Source organism: Corapipo altera, unplaced genomic scaffold, assembly GCF_003945725.1.
Source record: "Corapipo altera isolate COAL_440 unplaced genomic scaffold, ASM394572v1 78, whole genome shotgun sequence".
Lineage (NCBI taxonomy): Eukaryota > Metazoa > Chordata > Aves > Passeriformes > Pipridae > Corapipo > Corapipo altera.
The window spans coordinates 2,338,274-2,348,003 of record NW_020884904.1 but is presented as its reverse complement, the minus strand read 5'-3'; positions in this window follow the sequence as shown (position 1 = coordinate 2,348,003).

Sequence of the window (9,730 nt, the reverse complement as noted above, 5' to 3'; positions counted from 1 at the left end):
TTTCCTGTGATAATTTAAATTAAAAAGTTGTTTTGTTTTGTTTTTTTAATGAGCATTCAGCTGAATTTTTTTGTGTTAATTTCTTTGAAGCCAAATGTTTGGCAGATACTGATGTTTCTGTTATAGAGGGAAACAATGACCTGATTTATTGTGAAGCAAAGGAACAGCAGCAACACTCTCTTCTGCCTTAACTCAAAAAGCAAGTTCTAAACTTTGGAAACATTTGTGTTTGGATCCAGTAACAGAATTGCAGTCAATACCTGCATGCTACATTTGCTGCAGCACTTCTAATTAAGTATTTTTGGCATTAAAAATATGTCTTTAAACCTAAAAACCTCTCTATTCAATGGCCAATCATAATATTTAAATGATAAAATTTTAAAAAGTTACAATGATTTGTTACTTTCTTACGTCGAATATTATAGGAAGTGGTTGAGTGACGAATGGGATTGAAATACAACTGTCATCATGTACTGACTGTCCTTTCATGGAATTGGAGCACCATGCTCTTCCAAAGCTGCCATTTTCAACTTGCTGTTGGATCTGTGAGTCTTGCCTTGCTGCAGGTACAGTTCAAGTATATCAGAGGGGCTCTAGTTACTCACCTCTGTGTCTGTTTGAATCATAAGCCTTTGCATTTTTCAATGTTGTAAGAGACGATTTTTTTTCTTATACTGCCAAGATCTTGTCCCTGTCCATTATATGAATTCAATCAAATAATCACATAAATCAAGTAAATATTTAATCAAGTAAATCGAAGTACTATTTGAAAGAACAGGTGTCGTTCAAAAAAAAGGCAATGAAGTATTAATTAAACGCAATTAAGCTTTTAATTATGTAGGACCCTGCCGTTAGTAACTATAGCGTACAGACTAAATCCTTCTGCCAATTTTAAATCTGCAATTTAAACCGGTTCCCTTCATTCACTAAGATTCTTTTGAGGGGAGGAGACAGCATGTTCATAACAGCTGTTATTCCCAAAATGTCCTAAAGGTGATCTTGAGATGACCCAGAAGATGCTGCTCTTGTCCAAAGCAGGCTTGGGATAACAATGATCTTTCACTGAGCTTTCTTTGCTACACTGAGGAATTTTATTAAAGTGATATTTTTGTTCTTCTGTTAAAACCATGAAAGAAACCTCTTTTCTTACTGGATTTGTTTGTAGTGTGAGTTTACCTAGAGGATTATATGTGAGGAGTCACACAGGTATGTTCTTTGGGACCTTAGCTGATAAAATTTTTAAACTTTGCAAAAACACAGTGAGTTTTATAGAATGAATTATTAAATATGAAGTCTAAGAACACATCCAAAACCAAACAGGATTTTTTAAAACAAAGTCCTTTCTCAAGGGACCGGGAGGATGACAGTCTGCAAAAGCTTTCCTTATGTTTGGAGAAAATGGAAAGAAAAGATTATCTAATTCAAATATGGTGAAAGTAATGGAGATGTGCTTGACATCTGGAAAGAAAGAATGGCAAGTGCTCAAAATTCTGCTACTACATCAAGCAAAACCTCTGTGCAGGGAAAATAGAAGATAAATTGGTCTCCAAAGGAAAAATGTAGGTTTTATAGTAGAAGTAATTTTGGAAAATACCTTTAAATTCATTTAATAGCCCTGTAGCTTATGTGCATAAACTGTGTACAGCAGTAATATTTGGGAAAACTATAACTATTCACCTATATAGCTTAAGATTTGCTCAGTTTTGATTTGTTACAAAATACTTGTACAGTGCCCTGGACACTCTAGGTAAGTATTCTGATATAAACATGTTTGGAAATGTGTGTTAGATTTATGGTCAGCTGCGACAGAATAGATGAAGGACCTGGAGCTTTGCATCTTGTCAGAATGAGAAATAAGCAGCAGCAGAGGTCGTGCATTTTGACTGCATGGTGGATATTGATGAATTTGTTTGGGTAATTTTCTCAAAAACAGGTAAAAATAGAGGATTTAGATTTTCAAGGAGACTACATATTTCCTACCATCTCACAGCTCATATCATGCAGGTGACCTTGTCAGGTGGCCAAATTGTGCAACATCTACCCACCTTCCTGTGCTTGTGAATGTTGAATTCTGAAGTTCCTGACTTCATAAAGATTCCCACTGTTGGGCCCAGAGGACCAACATCTTAAGACACTCTAAATATAGGTTATGGGTGATGGAAACTTGCATGAAAATGTAAAAGTTTTTTATAAAAAAGAGTGTAGAAAGGGTGTTTTTCTTTATAAAATCTTGATCCTGTGTTTCAGGGTTTGAGAACTGGGGTGAATTTATACGTCATTTGCCCTGACTGAAGTAGAACAAATGTATTGTGAATCAGGGTTTTGGCCAGGTACATTTGTAATTTGTCAGACTGTAACCACAAAGCTACAGGTGCCAGTCTTTTTCTCATCTTTCTCTCCTTTTCACTTTTTAAGAGTATCATGTCTCATACTATCAGAATCTGACCTTGTTTTCCACCTTTGAAACTTGATGAGTGTCAGATTTTTTTTTTCTCAGGTGAAGAAGAAGGCAAGACAAGGATACTCATCTGAGAAATAGATGATGGGGTTTTTTTCCTAGGTTTAACCCCCCGTATACATTTCTGAACGTGGAAAAGAATTTTAGAGCCCAAGAGTGCTAACTCAGCTGCTCAGTGTCAGTAAAGCTGAAAGTTATGTACAGATAAAAAACTTTGCTCTACTTTATTTTTCTGGTCTCTTTGAAGGACAGGTGGCTCATGGGGACAGTAACTGGCGGTGTCTCAACACTGGCTTTCAAGGTTTTGGGCAGCTAATTCAGCAGGAGAGTGGTACTAAGCATTGTGTCCAAAGGTAGCAAGCTTTGTATACTGCTGAAATCTTGCCTGCAGAAGTAATTTATTTTCTGAGAGGCACACACATTCAATAAAATACACCTCCAGTTATACCTTACAGCTGGAAACCTTAACAGCTTTTGGTATCAGGTAACCACTCACTTTCAGTCTTACCCCACATATGCCTCATATTCCTGTGATTTGTTTATTGCTTATTCTAATGTGTTACCCTAACTGCAAGTATACATCTTGATTTGTCAAGTGTCTTGGCAGCTAATGTGCTGCTATACCTATGAGAGACATTTTCATAAACAAATGTTTACAGAAAATCTTATATTCTCCTATATCATGATGTAAAAATTCTTAGTTTATTAGTTTAAATTCTGTTCAGAATACATCCACCGGGACAGCAGTTGAGATTAAAGAAATGCATCTGGGGAAATAAAGACCTAAAACATACAAAGCTGAAAATGGTAAACACCTAATAGCTATTGCAGTCTTGACAGCAGACTGTAAAGTCACTAAGCAAGAGAAATTGTGAGCCTTTCACTGTTCATTTGTCTTACTACAGCGTGTGCAGCTGTGAACCTACGGTTCTCTGCTTTCACTTTGGCTTTTTAGAGCCCTTCTGATGTGTGAAAGCAAACTCATTTTGTGGTAACAGTTTTTGTAACCTGGTACAATCCAGAACTCTTATGGAGTAGTCTTTCTTCATGATTTTCTTCATGAAACTCATTGTTTTTAGCATGTGTTTATTCTTCACATGTGGAAAAAGAGAAATGTTGAGAATCAGAGAGCAGTGTCAGTTAGTGCCTGATCACCAAAAAGAGTTATTGGACTTACCCTTTTTCCAAGATGCAGATCCAAGCTTATCCACATATTTCAGAACTTTTACAGGCCTCACACCCACCCATTGATGCTTGTTAAATTTCTCCTCACCTTTTTCTATCTTCTGAGCCAAGAGATATCCCACTCATGTGCCTTTTGTACCATCACAGTGGAAAACCCCCACAGTTTTCTTGATGTGAAGTGATTTCCCTTCAAACTTTCTCAGTTAATTTTGTGACTAAATTATATCTATCCTAGACAATATTCCTCAGTCATTTCTTCTGTAAACTCTGAGACATGCACAGTTCCCACAGTGGCCTTCAAAGGGGTGAATTTTGTGCTAAAGGACCATCTTGGGAACAGGTTCCTAGAGGAGATCTTCTCACTGTAGAAACTCGGGCTGCAAAAAGGTATGAGGGTGAGGCACTAGCTGTAAAGAGCAGCTGACTGAATATCCCCAGGGGGAGAGAAAGCTGGCCTTTCCTCTCTAGCCAGTAGGAGAGGGACCAGAGGAACTGCAGTGCTGACTTTTTCTCCATGTCATGGATGCTCTGGAGACCTTTTGTTTTAAGGTATTTTTTGTGTTTATTTCTTCTCTGCGTTAAAAAAGCGAAGCAAGTGGTTGTCTGTCATCTTCCTTTTTAATATATTTCTTATGCACACCTATGCCAGCTTTGAAAAAGCTTTGTCTTACAAAGCAAACCTTTTCAAGCATAAATTAAAATTGGATAAACTCAGGTAACAGTCACAGATATTCAAGAGATGGCACTTTTTCAAAGGGATCAAGGCAGCTTTTAACCATCAGTGAAGGGGAGGGAGTTTTTTAATGAATCTTGAGTAGTGAAAGCTGATGTATCTTTTGAAAACTAACTGACAGAAATAAATTGTGCTTCTATGAGGTGATTTATGAGTTTTCAGTACTTTTATATTAACAACAAAACCAAAAAAACACAAACAGCAAAAAAACCCCCAGCCCCTCCCAAAGGATATCCCAAAGGATATCCAATCCCCAACCCCCCACTTTTTCTCTAACACTTGGTATTTCACTAAAGAAACATTGCTTGAATGAAATTTGAATGACAGCTTGCCAGCAAATAAATATATTAGGTATGTTAATTATTGATCTTCAACAACCTGTGATTTACAGTGCTTTTATTTACTTATGATGAAATTGAGTATTTATTTAACGTGAAGGATTTTTGTGTCTGAAGTCTTTTTTCCATCTGTATTAGTTGCGTTAATGAAAGACACTGTTTTTCCACATCCATCACTCCTTTCTCAAGTTATTTGTTTAATTCATTTAGCTGAGAGGTTTCTAGAGAGAATACTCAGTCCTAGCCTCAGAAAAGTCTGAGTCCATGGGGTGGATTACCCTCTCAACCTACCTGTCACTTCTCACTGACTGTAGAGGAGGTGGTTATGGGTGACTGTGATCCCTGAAGCTCGGGGATAGGAATCCCCTCAGAAGTGCTTTGTAAATGAATCCTCTCTACAGAGTGGTCATTTGCTAGGGAGAACAGAAACAAATTTTAAACAGTATGTTTTTAAGAAATTTTTTTTTCAGAAATGACTGGTATTTCTAGGGTGTGATTGTTTGTACTAAACATGTCAGAGCTGTGATTCCTATTAGAAAGCATTAAGCACCTACCTTTGGAAATCAAGCCCTCTTAAAGGTATTTCAGATTAGTCATCCAGTCATTAACTGTTGCTGACAAGGACACAGACTACACGACCATGTTTCATTTCAGCTATGCTGCACGTATACATTTAAATCCCAGGTATCCCAACATGTACCCAGGGGCTGCTCTTAGTAGTGTCTATTTCCACATGGTAGAAAGAGAGGAGAGAGGTTCTTTTTTACTACAAATACCCAAAACTCGTATAAATAAAAGAAATGTGAATATTAGATTGGAGTATTTAATGAACTCTAGATTTTCAGAGCGGGCATTCAGTTACTTGCCGCAGAATTCTAAGAGCTTCTGAGTTATCAGCAATTTAACTTTTGGCACATGTCTTTTGGTGTCATTACACTGCCTTTGTGTGCTACAGCATCTTTAGACTTTGACTTACTGATCCTAAACACAGAATTGTATTAAACTGCAATGTGTTTGAAGCACAGTTGACATCGAATTAATTGAGAATTCTCCCTGCCACTTGTTATCAAATGTCAATGATTGGGTTTAACTTTAATTATTTAAATAGGTTAAATGATACAGGCCCTAAATAAAATTAAAATATTAATTCCTAATATTTTCCAATCTCTACATTTTATGTAAATCAATATGACTCTTGAAGGAACCATATTTATTATCTGAGAAGTATCTTAGCAATTGCTCACAGATTTATATCACTGCAGAAACAAGGTTGCTTTTCATAATTCAGAGGAACCTTAGTGGAATATGATGTCAACAAGAATCTCATTCCTTATTTACAGTATCTAAACTTTTAAATACATCTGTGTGCAGAGCTAAAGGTAACATATATTGCATGAAAGACTTCTGCAGATGGTTCTGTGTCAGCATTATACAAAGCTCTCTAACTGAGGTCTGAACACCACAGTATTCATACCTTATGTTACTGGTTTAATAACAGCATTCACTTTAAAAGATAATTTTCTCTAACTTTTTTTTATTATTAAGTAGAGTTTGTTTAAAATCAGCCTGTGGGAATGATACTGCGTGTATATTTCTTTCATACCTTATTTGCATAGTAATAAAAGACAGAATTAACTACTTGTTGCATATCTTAAGTATGGTGGTTGGTGCTACAGCTGAAGAGAGGAAATTGCCAGTCCATTGTATTGCTATGTGCTTTATGCTTTCTAAATGTTGGTTTTCATTCTTGAAATCTATCCAAATAAATAGGAAGAGGAGCTAGATCGGCAAAATCCTGAAAGTAGTTACACAGATAATCAGGAAAGGATATACAGTTTGTTATTAGGGGAACATTTTTCACAAATATCAGATTACAGATCTCCTATTTCTTAAATCCCCCTTAGTCTTCAGGGGAGATCTACAATGAGCTTTTAAAGTCCAAGTAAAAGTAAAATCTGTAAGCGTTGCTTAGTAGAAATCCAGAGCAGCAATAGGAGCATTTGTGCTATGGCCCACTATAATCTACTGATCTCTCTGTTGCAAAGGTGCTGTTAATTCAGTTCTTTTGTTTCATGGGCCTGTCACATCTTCCCTTTCTGACACAAAGTACTGATCTGAGTGCTACCTGTGCTCTTGCTTGCCTGGGCTTTTTGACTAACCCTAAGCTGTCACCACAATTCCGCCTGTTTGTAACACCAGTTCCACTGGCACCTCATTCACATGAAGAGGGAAGGGCTTTTTCATCCTTAGTGTATTTTTTCCCCCTTTTTTCCCTATTTACACTTCATGCACTAACTATTTACCTTCTGTTGGCTCTGGAGTTCAGGGACCCATTTGGGATAGATATAACTCACAACTGCTGATGTGGCTTTATTCATTACATAGAGAGAAAAGTAGCAGAGAGGAAAAAAAAAGGACAGTTTCCTGCCACTTTAGTGAATTTAGTTCATGCATTGTTAAGGATTCTGGAAGCACAAGAGCCAGGTTAGTGAGGGGAAGTGGCCCATCAGCGAGGCAGAGGAGTTGAAATGTGGGAGGAGATGGAGGAATAAGTGGAAACCTTGCTCATTTTGTTGCATCTATTCATGAAATCAAACTACCTTAAACTATAATTTTAGTGTAGTTGCAAATCTGATTGGATAACAATTCATTGGAATTTAGCTTATTTTTGTCAGCTCTGACAAAGGGGTTCTGTTATATGTACTGGACATGCTTTTAAAAAAGAAACTGGATGTTTCTTTTAGAAATGTCTTTTGATATTTGCATTGCCTGATGTTTTGTGTTGTGTGGGATGGTATTTCTTCATACAGATTACTTTGGCTATATGAGGTTTATTGCTTTATAGGAAAACATTGACTTTTGTTGAAGAAAAATCTAATGTTTAACAGTTTCTATTAAGCATTTATTTATAAACAAAGTTCATATTTATTCAGCAAAAGGTTGGAAAGATAATGTCCTGTCAGGTCTTCCTGTTGAACATGGTTTAGTTGGTTTTGTGTTTTAACATTCAGAGGTCCATTTCATTTTCAAAAGAGGTTAGACCCTGATTGTTAATGCACACTTATGAGGTTGAAATAATATGGTCATATTTCTACCAGTCTGAACAGTAAGAGCGAAAGCAAACAATAAAAATCCAGCGTATAAACTTTTGCTGTGTGTGCATAAGTACAACCAATTTCCTGCTGGGTCTTGCATATCACACACCTTTATGGAATCCACCCACTAGCCAGCTCAGAAACTTGGTCAGCATCTAGGGAAGAACTTATTACAAGTTGTCTTGCACATCTTCCATTATCGTTTTTCTCTTGGATATTTCATTACCTTTTCATTACCTTAATTTTTTTTTTCTTTTTACACAAGAAATCTAGCAGGGTTGTCTTTTATTCTGTATAAGAAAGGAACTCTGCACAACGAAATTCTAGTTCTGTCAGTTGTCTTAGGGCTACCAAAATGACAATTATTTGTTACTATAGGCAGTGAAAATTTTCCCCAGGAATGTCTTTAATATAAAACTTTCAAAGTTTCCTTTGGAAGCATACATCTTGTAAACCATGATTATGTATGACAAAAAACTAATTCTGCTTCTCTTTTAGAGTGTTGCATGCTGAGGAATATGTTGTTAAATAACCATTCTCTATTTTTCCTGTGACAATGGGCTAAAATACAGCACACTTTTCCAAGTCCTTTTAGGCACTTATGGCTGGATCCTGAGGTATAGATAAGATGTGTCAGCTTTCTGTTGTCAAAGACGTAGCCCACCAAAACAAAAGAGAATTGTGGGCTGTATTCAAAGTTAGAAAGAATAGTTGTCAGGCTATTGTTGCACTGGAATTAGAATAAATATTTGGTATTCCATTAAGTAGTGAGTTTAGCAGGTGAAAACTGTTGAAAGTTTCTCAAAAGATAATAACTTCAAAAAGCAAAAAACTGCATGGGCAGTGGGGAGTTGGGGAGTTGTCCAAGCTTTTACAAGTTTTTTTTGAAATGCTATTTTAGCAATTCCTTCCTAACCTTCTTATTAAAAAAAAAAAAATTAAAACAAAGGTTGAGCTACTGATCTTTTCTTTCAGATGTGTCACACAAACATTGCTTCATTTAATTTTTGTATTCCTTGTCACAGACCAAGGTAGCTTATCACAGTTTGTAATTTATGTAGTGAAACTGGTAAGAATGTGCATTGTGTTCTAATGCTGGGTTCTGCTCAGCAGCGTACTCTGGGTAGGATGTTAACCAGGACAACAAAAGTGCTGAGAAGATCCACAGAAAGCTCCTGTATCCACTTCAGGTTTACTTTGGGTATTTTGTTAGTTTATAGGGGAAATCTGAAATACGACATTCTGACTGCATCCCATTTTCTGGAGCAGTTGCGTATTCTGAGTCAAAACAGAACAGGCTTGCAAAGAAGGTACAGGACTTAGAACATGCAGAGGATCTCCCAAGATCGAGCATCATAGTCATAACACAGCCAAATACAAAGGTTGCTAAAGAAATATGCGTTTAGGGTGAGATCACATTAAAATTTGAGAAAAAACACCTTTCAAAATACTTAGTAATGCTGTGCTCTCAGTCCTTTTCCTGCAAAATAAGTATTCTTCCTTCCTGGGAGATGAACCTAATATAATCAGGGAGTTGTATATTCTCAGAAAAATAGACCTCAAGCAAATTATTAAAATAAAGCACTTTGTTTTGCTGTTAGAGGGTACTCCTTGCTGAGGTAACATCACACTTCTCTCACCCATTTTCACCATTTCCTTTGAAAGGCTTCCAATATGTCTGTGTCTGTTTTTCAATCATTTTTATTACCTTTTGAAAGGCAAACAAATTCCATTTCTTTGTGTGCAAGTAACCTGCAGAGTGATGATCTGGACACTGGGTGAAACCCTGAGTTTCCGTTATACATGTCCTCTTTATCGTGGCCTATTATTTCTATAGAACTTTGATCTTTTTAACTGCTTAACAGACTGTGCAGGAACACATTTTTTTCCCATTGAGAAACATGAACCTGCCTAAGATATT